The 19493-nt window shown below is 38.5% G+C and overlaps 1 protein-coding gene across 1 annotated transcript in view; it reads right to left on the reverse strand.

Moving 5' to 3' along the window:
• Window positions 1-15293, reverse strand: part of grin2b (glutamate receptor, ionotropic, N-methyl D-aspartate 2B) — a 273173-nt gene extending 257880 nt beyond the window's left edge. Inside the window, exons 1-2 of the mRNA XM_018093211.2 lie at window positions 15202-15293; window positions 13833-14271 (exon numbers count right to left, since the gene is read on the reverse strand). The gene's annotated coding sequence lies outside the window, so the exon portion shown is untranslated. The remainder of the gene's footprint in view (window positions 1-13832; window positions 14272-15201) is intronic.
• Window positions 15294-19493: the final 4200 nt, after the last annotated feature.

Here is a 19493-nt window from a genome sequence, read left to right on the forward strand (position 1 = left end):
GACACTCTCAGCCAGTCACACATCACTCAGTTTCTAGCAGATTTGGTTCCCCCTTAATGTTCTTGTTAATAACAAACTTACAGTAGTCAAAAGATCTGTTCATTATTAACCTATTTGGTTTTGTTCCTGCCATATTGTAATTAAAACAGTATACTCTGTACTGTTATATTATATTTATACTGATTATTGATTTGATTTCACCCCAGAATTTCTATTCTCATTCACATCATAATTTACACCTTTTTAATCTTATTCAATATCTCTTTTCTCTTAGCCCACATAACTAATTGTCTCTTTAAAAGTTCTTTACCATGTACTAACTAAGCATTTTCACAACTGAAATGATAATGTTCCCTCATCCTGTAGTCACCTCAATAGCAGCCATAATTATCAATGTTTATAGTTCAGCTATTATGTACACCTAATTCATACTTTACACAATTACAATGAATGTCACATCGCTTTATCTTATTCAACAGTGTGCAAATATCTTTTTTCTTCAATCAGAACTACAACATAGTATATTTATAAATAATTGGTCTTGATCTTCTCTTACTTGGAATATACTGATCTAAAAGCTGAAAACATTATGTCATCTTCATACAAGGTGCTTACCCATCTGATCAATTAGAAAAAGGTAGTCCATGGATAAAGATCTTGCGCCTAAACCTTCCAATGATAAGATCTAACCTTTGTGTCTTGCTTACTATTGAAAATCAGGTTTAAGATGCAAAACACAGCACTGACGAGTGCAAGGAATTTCTGTACTTACCATTCGCCATTTTGTGAATGCACAGAATTACGCCTATTGCCACAAGATGCAAATCCAATGGCAGCAAGGTGCTTTATACCTGTTCAACGCCTGTTGTTTTAAACTTTACACCTTACTCCTTTTCTGTATTTGAATCTCAAGATGTATAAACAGACAAAATGATGAAGGGGCAGCATTGGTTAATTCGGTATTGCGAAATTATTTATTAGTACTTGTAAACAAAGATGTTAATCAAATCATTACCAACCTATGACATCTAAGATGCTGCTGCATATCAATGGCTTACATCATCCTATGGGTTAATAAGGCTGGGGTAGGAAACAAATCACACAGGCTTTTACTAGGGGTCAATAAATTCAGGGGTGATTCTCAACATGGAGCTGCCCCCCTCACCCCCTAGTGCTCACTTTTCGTGCACCAGAGGTGGTACATCAGTAGTGCTGAGAGAGCAGTTGCACTTTCTGCACTAACAGAGCCGAATTTAAAAAACAAAAATTTGGCTCTTAAAGTGACCAGGAGCGGCTTTTTGCTGCCCCTAGTAACTTGGATTTAGTGCATAGGTGACAAAATAACATACTGCTGATTTGCACTATGGACTATAAATTGCAACATCTGTATATATGTCCTATATCATCTAGAATAAAATCATAATGGTTTTAATAAATTAAAACAATATTAAAACATATCAAAAAGAACAATATTGTGGTTTCCCCCTAAAAATTTCCTTCAGTTAATATTTGTTTAAAAAAATTCACCAGTCTCCTAGAAAGGGATGAAAAGAGGTTACGTTCTTACACAGAATTACACCTAAACTTGACAGATACAGCATACTTGAGTGTGCACTACAGCACCAATGATCCACTGAGTCTGTTTTCAGAAAAGAAAAATGATTTTATATTTAGCTGTAGCTCAGGCTTGCAGGAGAGAATATATTTCTGTGTGTTCCTATGTGCATAAGCAGATGTTCGTAAATGCAAGATTTTCTCTCAGCGTATCACAGGGAAGAATGCATACAAGCACAAAACAAATTGGAACAAAACATTCCGAGGTCCCAGCCGCTACAGCTTACAAACTAGCAGTTTTCTCTGAGGGGTTAAATACGGCCTGAACTCAGTATTATTTTCCTAAAAAATGAGTAGTCAATACATAACAGCTGTTAAGTTTTTTTCTCTCTCTTTTTTCTATAAACCTCTTACACCTGGTAAATCCCAGAATAAATCCCACACAGGAATCATACAAGCAATAACATAATTAGCAAGCTTGATTGTCTGTGATAGTATTCACAATACAAAATTTGGGATTTAAGTGCTAACAGGGAGGATTAAACACACACAACCATGACCCCTTTTTTAAGCGAAAGTGAAATATATATCCTTATCAATACTTTAGAAATGGTGAAGGGCAGGACAATTTTTAGTAACTGTTGTGTTCACCTATTAAGCAGCAGCTGACCCTAAAATTTATTTTTAGTATGACATACACATTAGTATTCTAAGATGGATTGTTTTTTTACACATTTATGGGGTAATGTAGTAACACTTGCTCCAGTTCTAGTAACCAATAGCAACAAATAAATAGGTAGAATTTACTGGTGTTCTGTTTCAACAAACATCTTATTGGCTGCTGTGGGTTATCAAATTGGAGAAAATTGTGCACCTTTTAATATGTTACCCCCCTTACACTACCATTAGGTTGACGGGCATTATTGAACCTATCAACCTGATGGTGTCTTAGAAGTCAGCATGGAAAATGACATGGAATGTCAGCATGAAATGACAAATGAGAAAGGCACATCATTTAAAAGAAAAAATGAAGGCCACAAAAAAGTTGCTTACAATAGGTCTGTACTTGTATGGTTAAATCAGAGATGAACTTACAATGAAATGAATATTTACTATATGGTAAAATATTGTTCTCCTGTAGCCTTCAGTTGTGAAAGAGTTCTGGGAGTTGTAGTTTTGCCTCCAGGGAACTTTGTTCACAGCTCAAACTAGGTTCTTCTGCATTTAAATTAAATAATTATATAAATTATATAGTGACATACCTATTATGGACACTATAAAAACTGGCTAAAAAACATTATACCTCAGAAAGCACTGAGTAAAAACTCAAATCAGGGGAGGTAAAGGCTGCCAGTTGTATTCTGTAAAAACTGTATTTCCTGGCAACTGATACTTAGTAATGTATTACAATAGTATAATGTTACAATACACAATGTTACTGTAAGTTACTATCCACAAGTTATGTGATACATAAAGGGCACTAAGCAGCCCAAAACAGGCCAAAAAAGGATTGATGCATCGAGTCTGGGGGCAGTAAGGCTGTACAGTTGAATACCTATATTTTGTTTAAGTTATGTGATACCAAGCCTGAATGGACTCAGAAAAGGTCAAGTTTGGCTTGTTTTTTTTACAGATGATCAGGAGGCCAGTAACTGTAACTGTATTTTTTAGATGCCAAATTTTTTAAATTCCACAATAAATATATATTAATGAAGCAAGGGATATAGGAAAAAATTGTCTGTATACCACAGCCTGAAAAAATAAAGAATAGCTTGTGGCGCTGTGGGCTTAAAAAAAGCATTTCCCCCTGTGAGGCTGACCTGCTATTGGTTTGTTTGCACTACTCTTGGTCAGTTTTAAATATGTTTAGTGTTTAAATGCTGAATCTGATGTACTTTTGTATTTTTTTCTAATTTGCTACCTATTATTTATGAAACTGTGAACAGTGAGCTGTAGAGTTAGCAGTTCATTTACTGTGCTCTCTGAATGTGCTTTTATATACAATAAGTGAACATAAGGTACATAGGGCCTGATACTTGATACTGTACATTGCTCTATTGTAAAAATCCTTGCTTTATATTTATATCTACAGAATGTACAGAACATATCGTCGCACTGACATGCAGGGAACACCACTGTGTAAAGAATGAAAATAAATAGCTAAATAAAAGTATCTAACTGTGTTCTAGTTGGTAATGTGATGAGAGTAAATGACCAGACCCAATAAAAAAGATTAAAACAGCTTCAATTAATGATTCAGCTGATGCAGAAAATGAAAACATAGTGCATCCCCTGACACTGTAATAATAATTAAGGGAACATGGCATGAAATAAGGAAGCATCAAGGTTTAGTGTTTGCTGTGGGTCTAGGCCCCAGGCTTGTTTACTAAAAGCAGCATCCCTGAGTGCCAGCCTTATATTTGCCCAAGATGTACTATCTATGCCAGTACCAATATGCCTCTGCAAAGGAAACTCTTTAACAGACAGTGCCATCTCTGCAATTGCTTAATGGACACTGGGTTAAATGTATATTGAAGCAATAGAATTCGTAATGAATCCGTTAAAAGTGAGTGTAGGACTGGCCAGATCGGGGATGACTTTGACATAGTTGGCCAGCTTGAAGTATATTGCAATATATGGACAAACAATCCCTGTTTTGCTTAAAGGGGGGCATATAGTGTCCTATATATATTGATAATGGGTGAGTGCAGAGAACTTCTTGTTGTGGTCATGACCACACCCAAAGACAGCACTCGAGTTTTTAAATGAGCAAGTTACATTGGTAACTTGGTTTTAGGTAACATATGAATGGGTTCAACTCTGAACTAATTGCTTCTAGATTTCCTTTTTTTAATGGAATTAGACAAAGTCTAGTGCTTACACCTAAAGGGGAATGCACAAATATTAGTAAATAAAAGCAAGAGGACTAGGGGTAGTACAGAGCCATGCAACTATTTACAGCAGGTCTGATAAATCCAAAAGCATTATTTAAACCCAATACGTTTGCAGCCAACAGCTGGGAAACAATCAGGACAAAATAAAGAAATGCCTTGGTCACGTTTTGTTTCATAAGCACACTTTAATTTAACTTTTAGTATGTTATACAATAGGCAATGCTAAGCGACTTTTCAATTGATCTTTATTATACTTTTTCAATTATTTGCCTTCTGACTCTTCCCAGCTTTAAATGACCCTAGCAGACACAAAACTATTGCTCTGTGAGGCTGCAGTTTGATTGTTATACTTTGTATAGTGTATTTGTCTATTCAGGTTCTCTCCTATTCATAAACTAGTCTCTTATTCAAACTAAGGTAATTTGGACCCTAGCAACCAGATAGCTGCTGCAACTCCAAACTGGAGAGCCGCTGAGCAAAAAGTGAAATAACTAACAAAATTAAAAATAATTTATAAATGAAGACCAATTGCAAGTTACTGAATATTACTCTTTACATTATACTAAAAGTTAACTCAAAGGTGAACAGCAGGCATCAATAGCTGCCACATAACTAGTACCAAGTAGTCACTTAGTAAAACAACAATGTATGCAGTGTCAAAGACACCAAAAATGCAGTATGACAGAGAGAGGGGTTCTTCAGGCTTCAGTTACTTTAGAAACAGGCTGCTATCCTTCTAGAGCATTTGGAAGCTGAGAGAGAGGCCATCATTCCTCTGATGTGTTGGTGCATTTACGGATGAGAGGACCCTTAAGAACCACATGTCAACTGATATGTGCAAACGTATGAATAATAAAGTAAAACACATCATCTTTAGAGCAAGGATGTCAAGCTGAAAGCCCTAGTGAATCTGTAAGTCATAGTTCTGGCAAGTTTGGCATTCCTGCCCTGGAGATGCGAAGAGGGGGGGCTAAAACAATACTTGTCCTAAGCGCCTACAGCTAAATGCACTTTTATACAAGCTAAGCCAATGTGGTTTAATCAATAAACACAGTGAACTATGCCCATGGTTAAAAATGAATTGCAGCCTACCCTAATTTTCATCCAGTTTGTTTCTGACTCCCACTCTGAAGGCACCCAATAGTCTGCTGGTTTACTTGCCAGTTTCACATCACTTCTACAGCTATACAGCACCCAACTCTCAAAATGTTGGCTGACAGCCCCCTTCAATTACTCATTAAGCCATCTGCCTTCTGCTGCCTGGGGCACAGACATACTAAAGGCTGACATACTTGGTGGGTCCTACAATTAGATCGTCTCATACACCATAATCCAAACGTTTATAAGGTGTTTAAACTCACAGGAACCGGTTATTGATAAGTTATGGCCAAAAATGTAGCTCTAATTATTTTGTAGAACTGCAGTTGCTGCCCAAATACTGAGTTATTAAAAGCCACCGCAATAAGAAAATGTATGTATAAGTACATGTGCTAATTCGTAATAAATGTAATTCAGTCTTTCCCCAAGAAATTGTCATTAACAGTTCGGAACATCAGCATTTTATCTAGGCATCTGCATATATCTGTGTTTAACAGATGACACTTAATTACCAAACATCTTTCACTTAAAGGGAACTCTGGCTTCAAGAGTCGCACACAGCATAGAAACCCCTAATATACCTATCACTGTAATATGTTGCTTCAAAAAGTATGAATAAATACCATTTTATATGCTGAAATCCTGCTGCAAAACAGTTCTTCTCTTTCTGAGAAAAACTGATGTTACAAAATGTAACAACATAACCGCTTACAGACAGCATTCAGGAACTACATAACCCACAAAGCATTGCACTGTGATGTTCCCTTCCTTACTGACATCATGTGTGCAGGGAATTGTGGGATTTGGAGGATGCAGGCTGAGGACAGTCGACTACTATCACATTTTTTTTAGTCTTAAAGTAGTCAGCCAGATCAGCAGGAGAACAGGGAACCAGGCTTAGGGAACTGTTTCAAACCATATTATTACATTAAAATGCTGCATATTTTTTAATTGATGTATATATCTGTAAAGTTGTGTGAAATTATGTTTATTTTTTAAAAAACTATTTTTTTTTGAGTGGAGTTCCCCTTTAATGTAACCCAATGGAATCAATTGTGTAGAGTGCGGTAATGAGAGATTTCTGTCATATATAGTCTATTTCAAAACATTATGAAACACCTTTTTTTATGAATCTTAAAGAAACCTTTTTACTTCTGTCTCAAGAAATAAACTTGTTCAAGAGACCATCAACCCCAGAGAGGAACAACTGCCACCAACAAGACATTCGAGATGTGGTCTTACAACACATTTCAAGCATGACCACCTCCATCTTTCTGCTGCCAGTACAACTTCCCAAGAAATGCATAATGCATTCATTTTTGTATTCCTTCATCCTTCTCTCACTCATTCCCTCCTCTGCCATGGCTTTGTTTGCTCCCACTGGCAGCCTCCGAACATATAAAGAGCAGAGAAGACCTGCAGAGCTTCCTGTGCCTCAGCATTGCGTTACTATGGAGATAGCGTAGAAGGGCTAACTTAGAATGCAGCAAGGCTCGTGTGGGAGGCAAATACAGCTTGTTCTTTGGCTTTCACAGCTACCAGAAGCTCCACCACCACCATTATTCAAAGCAAAGAAGCTTGGAGTACATTCTATTAACCTCCTCAGTACTGGGGCTCTAAGTTACATCAAAACAATAAATATGTATATGCGGCCAGGCACCATTACCTTATACACAGCCTATAAAATATATAATAAGCATGCTTTGTAATACTAAAAATGGAATCGTTTTTAACATTCAATAAAGATTTGCTTATGTTATTGTTAGTTGCTGAGCGCTATTGAGGTTTGGCAGTGCTAAAAGAGTCCTTGTATGGTACCAAGCCCATGAATTTGAATTTTTTTTAACTTTGGATTTGAACAGAGAGAAAAAAATCTCTTTCTAACAAAATATCAAATAAAAAAATCATATAACACCAAGGCAATTAATAAAATGATACGATTTCAGCATTTTCTTTTCTTGGAATCAGTAACGAATAATCCTGACTGGGACGAATAAGTCACTTCTCCAAGAAGAAAGCATCTACAAAATCATATTTTAGTCATGCTACAATGCACGCAGCTCAAACGCACACAATGCAGAGATCTTGAATATGCAAAAGAACACATGCCTAGCCATTAGATTTGTATCCCATAGGAATTGAATGCACACCAGTACACCGGTATGGAAGCTACTGCTGCAATGGAATGCTTTAATGGTTCCACAAAATACGAATGCAAATAGGGTAGCCACATTCTGATAATGATACCAATGGACAGTGCTAGGCACACGCCAACACTTTTTAGTTCAGGTTTACTAACCCGATAGCACTAAGTAAACAAAACACAAAAATATTTTTTTGGAAATAAATTATAAGCACAAAAACAATTGCCTGTTTTTCCCTGATATTATTATGTACTATAACTGTGACAAAATCAAACTTAACCCATCCTTATGAGTTTCTGCACGGGGCATAACCACCCAAATTATTAATTTGTGAGTTAACATTGCTGAGCACATGATTAGCTTTCCCAAAACCTCAGAGCCCCCAAAAAGTGCATCTCTTAGTTTATTGCATTGCCAGAGGTGAAGAATCCATAAAGTGTCCCTAGAATACATAATATAAAGCGTCTGCCCCAAAAGATAATGTTCAGTAGAAAGGTGGTAATGGCTCAGCCCACAAAATAATTGAGAAAAACAGTTACAAATTGGTTGATTTAGATTTACATGTACCTGAAGTCCAACCTGCCAAGCCAAGTTATTACTTAAATACAATGTCTAGCATCTTTCCCATGCCTTACCAGCTACTGGGAAGTATCATTTTAGCATAGAATGCTGTAAGTCCAGAGTCCTTGATGAAAACAATGAAGAACTATTATTTATTTATTTACAATAATAACAAGCAATTTAGACTTTCATAAATGGATGTAGTATGATCAAGGACCCTGAATTGAGGCAGGGGCCTCAGGCAAATGCTTTCTGTGTCCTCTCCTAAAGGCTTGGATCTGCAGCTTCCTGAGCCAAGCATTAATGTCTATGCTCAAAATAATTCCAAAACATACAAGTAATACAAATTTAGGGTACATGTTGGAACATATAATGTGTACAGATAGTAGAGGATAACTTTCAGAAACAGCATTTCATGTGATTACCTGAACATAAACCAACATAAACAGCTTTCTTTATTCCTACCGTTTTAGAGGCAATAGCAGAAAATTTTGGGAACAATCCATGTTTCTACAGTGGGCAGATAAATAGATTTAATCCCTCCCCCACATTCACCAACATAAGGCAACTGATTTATTGATGCAGTTATCAATTTTCTGCCCCACGTTTTCTACCTCTAACACTTTATTGATATTGCCCTGAATTTATTTAAATATTCAGAGTTTGTGGAACCAAGCAGATAAAATAAATATGCAGTATTATTTTATATCTTACAGAGTAAGTGATATGGGCATATGTGTAACTATGTTATAAGTGTATATGTATGTTTATAACTGTATGACTGTGCTAAAAGTCCATGTGCGGGTTTATGTATTATGCATGAGTATGTATATATAACTACTTGATAACTCTATGTGCAGGCTTATGTTTTATGCATGAGCATGTATGTGTATAAATATGCCATAACATTCAAGATATATATGCATTATAAGAGCAGCCATTAAAGGCTACAGTCTATCATTCACTTAAGACAGGGGTATTTAACCTATGGATTAAGATAAAAAAAAAAATGGTTCTCCATTTGATTAAGGTGGATGCTGCCCTATATTATAGTGAAACGTCTTAATACAGGTATGGGATCCGTTATCTAGAAACCCATTATCCAGAAAGCCCCGAATTAAGGAAAGCCCATCTCCCATAGACTCCATTTTATTAAATAATTTAGATTTTTAAAAATGATTTCCTTTTTCTCTGTAATAATAAAACAGTACCTTGTACTTGATCCCAATTAAGATATAATTAATTCTCATTGAAGGCAAAACAATCCAATTGGATTTAATTAATGTTTTATTGATTGTTTAGCAGACTGAAGGTATGAGGATCCAAATTACGGAAAGAACCCTTTCCAGAATGCCCTTGGTGCCAAGCATTCTGGATAATGGGTCCTATACCTGTACAATAAAACAAGGCGCATTACTGACTTTTAAACCAATTCTTGGACTACAAAGATGGATGTTAAATGTAATCTGAGTCCCATAAGTGAAGGTTTAAGGCACCCTGCTCCAAGCACTGTACTCATGCATGCAAGTTACTCTAGCAGTACACACAGGATATTGTGGAGCAGACAGAAACTTTAATTGCACACACATAATTCACAACTGGACCAACACCACTGCTTTTAAAGTGAGCTCAGAGGATAATCTGTGTGTAAAACACCTACAAGAAATCAGAGGGAACATTTATTATAGCTATGCATAGGTCTGTTCTCAGCATTAGTAGAGCCAAGGGCAGAAAATGCCTATGTGGAGTTATCTTTTATTTATATAAACAGAGCTACCAAGTCTGAAGCTTTTGTTGAACTACAGCATCCCCCAACAGGCTTGCCTGAAGGCTGTAGGTTGGACAGCCCCCAAAGAAACTGTTACTGACACTATCTTGCCTTACAATACACACTATGACACTACTGCTGCCCTTTCCCAAGAAAGAGACAACATGCAGCTGATGCACGGAGCTCTAGGCAATTTCATGGGCCAATTACATCCATAACATGGAAGAATTATCTTGCTGCATGGTACTCTGAGCACAAGGGCCCGCAATTATTTCAAACCTGGGGCCCTACTTTCTTATGCTGTCACTGTGTACAGGGCTCGGGCTCATTCATTTCTAAGTCCTGAAAAGAAACTGTCATTGTTCAGAATGGGGGGGGGGGGCATTGTCCTACTTTTACAGGCTCCCAAGAGGGCCAGGTGGGTTTCATAAAGATTGCACTGCATATTATGTAAACATATAGCTGATCAATAACATATATTATATATAGTATAACATATATTATGGCATAGCCTGGTTTGCAATTATTACAAATTTAATTAAGTAAAATGTAAGAGAGGACTTTGGACTCCTTTTTAAAGAGCCATCAGCAATATTTTGCCAGATTGCTATTCCATCCTACAGGCCCTCCACCTGTTGTTTAACTAAAGCTCTCAGCATGCCCAAGAGAATTGAGCTTATGGTTTATTCTATAAGTTGTTCCACACAGATGGAGGCCATAGGTTGGACAGGCCTTATGTTGTCATTGTTGGCATTTATGCCTACTAGCAGTATCCTACAGCCACAGGCCCATCCTAGAGTATATTCACAGCATTCCTGTCACAGTTACAGCTGCTGCCTGCATGGTCAAGATACAAATATGTAATGCATAATAGAACTTCTTTATTATTATTTTGCAAACATGAAAATGTTTTGGAATAGTTATAAAAAGATTTGCCTGCTATGCACTGATTAAATTAGAAAGAAGCAAGTACCTACTTTGATTGAAACCTTACCCATCTTTCAATAAAATGCATTTTTAGTCATTATATTTACATTTAGTGGTAAAGGTAACTGGCCTTAGGTAACCATCAGTCTTTTTCCTTCTGGTCCCCCCCCCCCCCATGTTGAGCAAAATATCCAGCTGCTAAGGACAATTCTAGAACAGAATTGGCAGTTACTACTGTGCTTCTTAGTGGAACAGGTAAGCCTGATACTCTGTGCTACTTGTAGCTTTGTAACTGTGCCACCTTGGGTTACTGTCGCCATCTTGCAGTACTACACCTACATTGTCCCATTCTTCCTACCTACAGCTACTGTATTGCAGTTCTGGGCAGTTACTCCTAAAAAAAGTTAAAAAGCTCTAGGAATATAGTACAAATATGTTCAATAAAAGCTACCACTGACATTGGTACAAATGTAAATGTACATAGTACTGGGAGTTAAAATAGTTAAATTCAGAAATATTACCCTTGGTTTTTTCCATACAGGAGGTTAATTCATATTTCAGAATGTGATTTGGGAATTACTGGCTCTTTTGAAGTATATAATGTTGGCTGAGCAGATGAATGGGCTACTCAGGTAGGAAGCACTAATTCTGAAATCCTATATGGTTGTACTTTGCCTGATTATGCACAAGCGTCTCAGATGAAAGTGTTAAAGTAGCATTAAACATGGATTCCCAAAGCTATAAATAGCATGCACATCATAACCAGCAGATTATACACGCATAGCTCAATACTGTCAGTGGCTCAACAAACTCATTCCATGATGCTGGGATTCACAGTAAATTATGATTTAGTCCCCCTAAAGTACAGCCATATGACAGACTTCTGAAGAGAATACCAACATTTCTCATTAGCATTACAAGGCATGAGGATATTCAAATAAATAAAGTTTAAAGACAAGAGACAATATGCAATGCATCATTATGACATGTTTATATGTTAAAAATGGAGGAGTATACAACTGAAATTCTATTACATGCTAAGGAGGACTTCCTATAAGACCTTGCATAATGCAGACAAGTGCTACTCACTCTGTTCGCCATTTGCAAACCCACACACTACATGCACGCTATTCATCTGACTTGTGCAAGCGCCGGAATTTAAGAAAAAAAAGACACCAGGGCAGGATCAGAGGACATACATGTATAAAAGGATGTTCCATAGGCATTCAGGTGTTTTATTATCACATGTTAATTTAACCAATAATATGGGATTCCACCTGTATTTATTGGATTTATTACCTTTTATTTAAAACACTAAATTCTTAGGATAGTATCTATTGGACCATTATGTTTCCGATTAATTGAATTGATTCATGCATTCCAATTAACTTTAGATAGACAACCCCTGGCCCCTAGGTATTACAGAACAGCATATCCCAGTATGCCCCCTGCTAAGATGCTGGGAGTGTAGTTCCCTGTGAAAACACCTTATGGAAAGTAAAAGTCATTGTGGATGTTTTTAGCTGGTCCTAAAGGGACATTACTGTAAAGAAGCCCTTATTACTTTGTATATATAGGGCTGAAATGTGGTGCATGCTCAATGCAGGTTGTAGTAATATACACAACACAGGTGAGAGCATTTGAGCTCCTACAGTTCATATCAGCAGAAATAAGAATGCAATGCATAATGAAGCATGCGGGCCTCATATGTACAATGCAAATCATTGTGATGGGGATTCACTGCCCATATCTACTGCCTGTTATCTAATCAGGTGTAAAACAGAATATTGTTAAAAACAGAATTAATCAATTCACTGCATAGAAATTCTACAGGCAAGATAATATTATGGCACTTCCGTCATCTGATAGCAACCAGAAGTGCAGAAAAGGTCTGTTTCAAAATGAACACTGACTGCTTTTCTTTAGAATGAAATATGTTCAGCAGATAGGAATATGTGGAAGGGATGTGGAGCTGGTATAATTATTTGGACAATATGGAGTTGGTATAATTATTTGCACAGTATGGAGGGGTTTGGTATTTATACAAATGCAGAACCACACACATCCCTCTGATACACAGATGTCTTTTACACGTTAACACTGTCCTAAATACTAATTTATCTCTACCCAGGGGACTCTGTCATTTCAATAATATCTCCCATGGGAAGGTTTCTAGGCCTAATCTGGAGGCAAGGCCTTGTACAATAGGACATGTTTCCTACTCCCTACATTGCTATTTGAATGCTGGGCATACAGTATATAACTTACAGAAATCAAACACATTGCACAGCTCTCCAGCACAGAGCGTTTTTCTTATTATAGGCTTTTGGAACATTATGGGTTAAAAGGAATTCAGGCAGTAACTAAAAATGAGTGGGAGCCCCACAGGTTTCAAAACAAAAGGCGACAGCAATGTTCAGCTTTCAGACTGCACCCCAATATTAGGCAATGGGACTGCTAATAACAGGTGTCATTGCCAAAGAACTCATAAGCCCAACAACTTATGAATCAGGGCTCATAAAACAAAGAACAAAATCATAGGTTGAGTGCAGTTATTGTATAACACGGAGGCAACCTGTGGTCCTCAAGAAGTAATAAAACTTCAACTCCCAGCTACACCGTGACAGTTGCTGGGAGTTGTGGCTTTTTTGACAAGTGGGCCACAGATTTAATATTGCTGTATAATAAAGCCACATATTCTCCCCATGGCCATACTGGTAAAAGAGACTGGCAGAAGCAACAGCTGCTGAAGGTGCCAACGTGGTTCTGGTATAGAGCAATTTCAATGCAGCTCACCCCATTCTAATACAATCACAGGTCTAGGTAACAGCCAGGTTTTAGCATTAGATTACCATGTACATGAATCTGTGTAGGTCGTGCACTTACCTGGGTTTGTAGATACAGATCCGTCAGTCTGCTGGGTTAAAGCTCTGGACATGTTGGGATTATGCTGTTTTCTCTTCTACCTTGCATATCCACATAGGAAAACTGGATGCAGAAATACATAAAAATAATAATACAAACAAAATTCAAGAAGAACGGGGATTTGGAGGGGAGCAGCTGAAAAATCCTTTGTGCGGTAGACAAAATCCTTCTTGGCTGTGGGAAGAAAGGCAGAGATGCAGGAATGGAATGGATAAATGAGGGTTTCCTCAGCAAAGCACAATGCAGGGCTGGGATAACAAGCTCCTTTTGTGGTCAGATCCTTTTGGTTTGGGAAGGTGTCTGATGGATCTGTGTGGGGCTGGAAGGCTTATTTGTTCCTTAGCTGATCAGTGCTGTTGCTATCTGCAGCATAATGTTCTCCTTTACAACACCCCCCTTCCTGTACAGGAGAGAGAGGGAGATGAAATCAATATTTTATTATAGAGAAGATGGTGAAAAAAAGGGAAGGGGGGTCTGGCATCCAAATCCAGAGATTCTTGCACAGCCTCTGTACACCCCAAAATAGGATAATACAGCACAGGGAAATGGCTGAAAGATGGCCATACATTAATAATGGGATGGATTCAGCTACAGCCTCCTCAGAAAGACAGGCAAGAATTATCTACTGACTGCAAGACGGAGAGAGAGAGAGCGAGAGAGAGAGATAGAGAGGGATGCTCTGGGCACATTCTCTGCCTCCCTCTACACACACACACATACACACACACACACACATATATACACACACAGATTTCATTTGCCACAATCATTATTTCTAGCAACACCATTTAGTCTGCTCCCATGCAACAGTTCTATATTTAATAATCAGATTTCTTCAAACACAGGCAGACACCCAATGATCAATAATATGATATGCATATATATGTATGTCTGTGTACAGACAAGCACCATGCCACAGATGCAAAAATGTAACACGTTGTTAATGTGGGAAATTGGCGTTGTATCACCCAGAACATTGCAATCTCTGATTTGTATCACATATTTGGTTGCTTGCAATGATCGGGATCTTTGGAATAAATGGTTAACCCTTGCACTGCTGCAGGACTCCAGTGTGAGGTTCTGGTGGGAATACGTGTGTGTGTGTATGTAATGGCACCCTCCTCCTAGCCCTTTGCACACTTACTAAGGGGATTTTGGACGCTCTGTAAATGGCCAACAGCCTGCTGCAGGCTATAAAGTATCCCCAGGCTGGCAGCTGAGCGGCAACCTGTGCGGCTCCTACTGAATGCTGCTGGCACCATGCAATGCTGGAAGGTGGGCTGATGGGATGAGGAGAGATGCACAGAAATACACATACATTAGTACTTACAGTGTGACAGCTCCAGCCCTGACTTATGTCCCCACACACTAATAAAGCACACTGGCGGGATGTCGGGGGAAAGGGAGAATTTCCTTGCTAAGAATCTCTCGCTTATGACTTCTCCACAAACTGATTGGAGCTTCAACGTCACGCTGGCTAATACGGGAGAGCGGGCTCCCCCTGCCGGTGACGGGCGGAACCCCAGGCGAGGGCTCTCGGTGAGCGGCGCCACATGGCAATGAAAACAGATAATAAGGTAGATGGAGATTTACTTGCGCCCCCAGTCCATATTCTGCCGATAATTGTCGCCCAGTAATAACATTATCGTGCTCCACTAAAGAATGCCTTGCTCGTTCCTTTTTATTCAATATAGGAGAGCGAGTAATAGACCTTCCTGCAGCCGCTGTAATTGTATTTTCAGTACATGCAGCCCTTTCTTAAACGCTTCTCCTGGTCCCCCCTAATTGATTATCAGCCTTGGCTAGCGGAGTGGAAGAGATGAATAATGGCCTTTCATTAGCATTGCTCGCTGCATCTGTTACTTAGCTTGCTGCACGGATATGTGTATGGCAATGGAGGATAGATGGGATAATATTATATACAGTAGCACCCCATGTGAGGGGAGAAGGAGACAGAGGAAGAGTTTAGTGCAGTCACAGGGGTCTGTTTATCCAAGAGCATAAATGCACCTCAGTGCGCTCAGGGTGAAACTGATTTAAGAAAAACTCCTTCATTTATACTTTCATTTTACACCACTGTATGAAGTTTATAGAAATCCATGGAACCAATATTACATACCACCCAACATTTGAAAAATGAAAAGAGGGACAAAAAGATTTGGCCCATGCAGTGCTGCAATTTTTTTGACCGTGCCCACTTTTGTGGCCATGCCCCAATTACCGCACCCCATTTATTTTTCAAAAAATACTCCTTTTATATAGTTGAAATGGCGGGATCAGATGCAAACAATATAGCAACTCCTACATATGAAATACAAATATAGAGAGAAGGCAGTCAGTTATAAGTGAGTTATAACTATGTACCAGCTTTGCTCCCCCATACACAGTGCCCCCAATGGCCCAATAGACAGTACCCCCCATACACAGTGCCCCCATAGAGAGTACCCCCCATACACAGTGCCCCCATAGACAGAACCCCCCATACACAGTGCCCCCATACACAGTACCCTCAATACACAGTGCCCCCAAAGACAGTACCCCCATAGACAGTAACTCCCAAGCGCCCCCAATTGACCCCATAGACAAGAAGCACAAGAGGCAGAGCCGCAGAAGAAGCCGGAGCGGCCGGCTACAGCCAGCGCATCCCGCTGTGCTTGATAGTTCAAAGAATTTCCCGCGTTTCCGTAATCTGTTACGGAAATGCAGGACATTCATTGAACTATCCGGGACAGCGGGATGCGCTATAAAAACCGGGACTGTCCCACGGAAAGCGGGACAGTTGGGGGGTATGATATTACAAAGGTAACATGATTTCCTTTTTATGTTTTTACCACAACCATTGGGTTTAGATTTTACATATTTATATATCTTAAAAGTTTGATGCTTCTCTTTACTTAGTCTCAGATGTGCTTTTTCCGTCTCTCACTTTCATAGTAAAGCAACTAATGGCAGCAGCTTTAAGATCGTGCCCTCTTGCTTCAAACTATTTAGCCTATTTCATGGTCATTCCCTGTTTCTGTATGGGAACCAGGAAGCTTGATAGATGAAAGGATGGAGTATAGTATGTAGAGAAGATAGACTAGGATAATAAAGAGTTTGAGGGTGGAGAAATTGAGAGTGGGTCCATGGTCCAGGGTTTTTTTGGCGTGCCCCTGCCATCTCAGCCCGACACTGCTTGTGGGTCACTAGCTCTAACCTTAAATTGTTATTTACAAATCCAGGCCATAAAGCAAGACAGGACTTCTCTACTTTGCTATAAAAGAAATAGCATAAATACATAAATACATACATTTTTATTTTTCACAGTTGCTAAAAAATATGGAATTGCCTGATACCGTGGTTAAGCATTTATTCAATGAGAAAATCTCAAATCCAGTTATGGGATGTATTATCTATGATGCTTGGGGCCTGGTGTTTTCTAGTTAAAGTAGTCTTTCTGTTATAAGGAGCACTAAAACGATTGTTTTGTTACCACCAAGTACAAGATATTGTTTTAGTTCAGTCACAAAATTAAATAGGACTCCACTTTTCCACTGCTGGAAAGTTGCATTTGGCATTGTAAAGTAAAAATGGACAAATCATAAATACTCTAAAACTATTTTTACAAAACTAAATTCGTTTACATCAGGGAATATTATCTTATGGGTTTGGACCCAAAAATGTGTCACCATTATGTTTATTATTAAAATGTATAGGGAGCAGTATACACATTTAGATTGTACAAACAATTGTTAGCGGTGCTGTTTCTGGTTGTGCGGCCACTTCCTAGTTGTGCATACACCTGACAAATAGAGGTGTAAACCCCCCCCCCCCACCAAAAATGTTCTTGTAGTAAAACTAAATATACCAGTGGGTTCTTTGACTTTTATTTTTTATTCCATTTGGTTTGGTTGGGTACCACGATCTTACTGAAAACAGGCACATAAACCGATTTTTTGCCAGAAATCTATTTTCTGACTTGGTTTGGGTCCCCTTTAGGAAAAGGTTAAGAAACACTGCTTTACATAATATTTCATACTGCTTTGTATTCAGACAAAAGAAATGCCTTTTTACCAATACTTCACAGAATGCCGTGTTACACCAGAATTTTTAAATTGGTCTCAAATCTTTCTACCCCAGTGCTGATAAACACATGGAATTCTGGGAACTAATCCCAAAGAGCTCCAAGAAAATAACATTTACATGGGCTTATCCTATAGGCTAAAGCTCACCCACTGGGTTTTTAAAGCAGAAGCTTGGATAATAGCTGATCAGATTCCTAACTACAGACCAAATTCACACTTCTTGGGGCTCATCAGTGTAGGGCAGGGTTTTTTGAAGCAAGTTAGTTATTTTGCCTATTCAACATCATTTTGGGCTCTACACTTATTATGTTATTGAAAAAGCAGCCAAAATCTTATGAATAATATATGCATCCAAGTATTTTTCTTGACCACCATGCCATTCAGATTTGTAATGATCCTGCAAACAGGACTTATGCTTAATCTAATGCATGGCACATGGATGTCTTTAAGTGGCGACAGCTCTCGAAGACAATTGTGGCAATCAAAACACCTGTCTTCTTCAACAGCAATTTTACATTCCCTTGAATAGTAAATGCACTGCCTATGGCATACACTAGTTCTGTCAGTCAAGAATCACTTGGGAATGTGAACTCAGAATTCCAGAGCAATGCCATTGCCCAATGCTGCTCTGGCAACGGCAATGTGTTTCCAATTCAGATAAATGGAAAACAGCTTCTGGCAGAGATGGGTGTTGTGATCACCACTATTTTTCCTAAAACGGTGTAGCGCTTTAAGTACTTATTTTTACAATGTAATAACTATAACCCTGTTTATGTTTACACCTACAAAACACTGCGTACATTTATATATATATATATGACTGTACAGTACTAATTCCTGCTGCCCCCTTAAGGCTGCTCTCTGTGTTCTGGGCCACTTAGTTCTCTGTTCTAATACACCATGGGGCACATTTACTAACCCACGAACGGGCCGAATGCGTCCGATTGCGTTTTTTTCGTAATGATCGGTATTTTGCGATTTTTTTGGAAAATTGTCGCGATTTTTTCGTTACCAATACAATTTGCGCGAAAAAACACGAGTTTTTCGTAGCCATTCCGAAAGTTGCGCAAAATCGCAATTTTTTCATAGCGTTAAAACTTGCGCGAAACGCCGCGCCTTTTAAGTTAACGCTACGAAAAAAGGCGCGACTTTTCGCGCAAGTTTTAACGCTACGAAAAAAGGCGCGACTTTTCGCGCAAGTTTTAACGCTATGAAAAAATCGCCAGATTTTGCGCAACTTTCGGAAAGGCTACGAAAAACTCGCTTTTTTTCGCGCAAATCGTATTGGTAACGAAAAAGTCGCGATAATTTCCGAAAAGTCGTAAAGTTGCCGAAAAAATCACAAAAAATACGAAAAAGTCGCAAAATGTTCGTTTTCCAATCGGAATTTTTCCAATTCGGATTCGAATTCGTGTCTTAGTAAATCAGCCCCCATGTGTCATAATCCAACAAACCAGTCATAGATAAACTGAACACAGTTATAACTTTAGTTTTAGGTTGCTACAAAGTTATTTTGCTGACTGTTCGGTGTATTTGTGCTTTATATGTCTAGTTTGAA

The sequence above is a fragment of the Xenopus tropicalis genome, chromosome 4 (genome assembly GCF_000004195.4).
Source record: "Xenopus tropicalis strain Nigerian chromosome 4, UCB_Xtro_10.0, whole genome shotgun sequence".
Classification (NCBI taxonomy): domain Eukaryota; kingdom Metazoa; phylum Chordata; class Amphibia; order Anura; family Pipidae; genus Xenopus; species Xenopus tropicalis.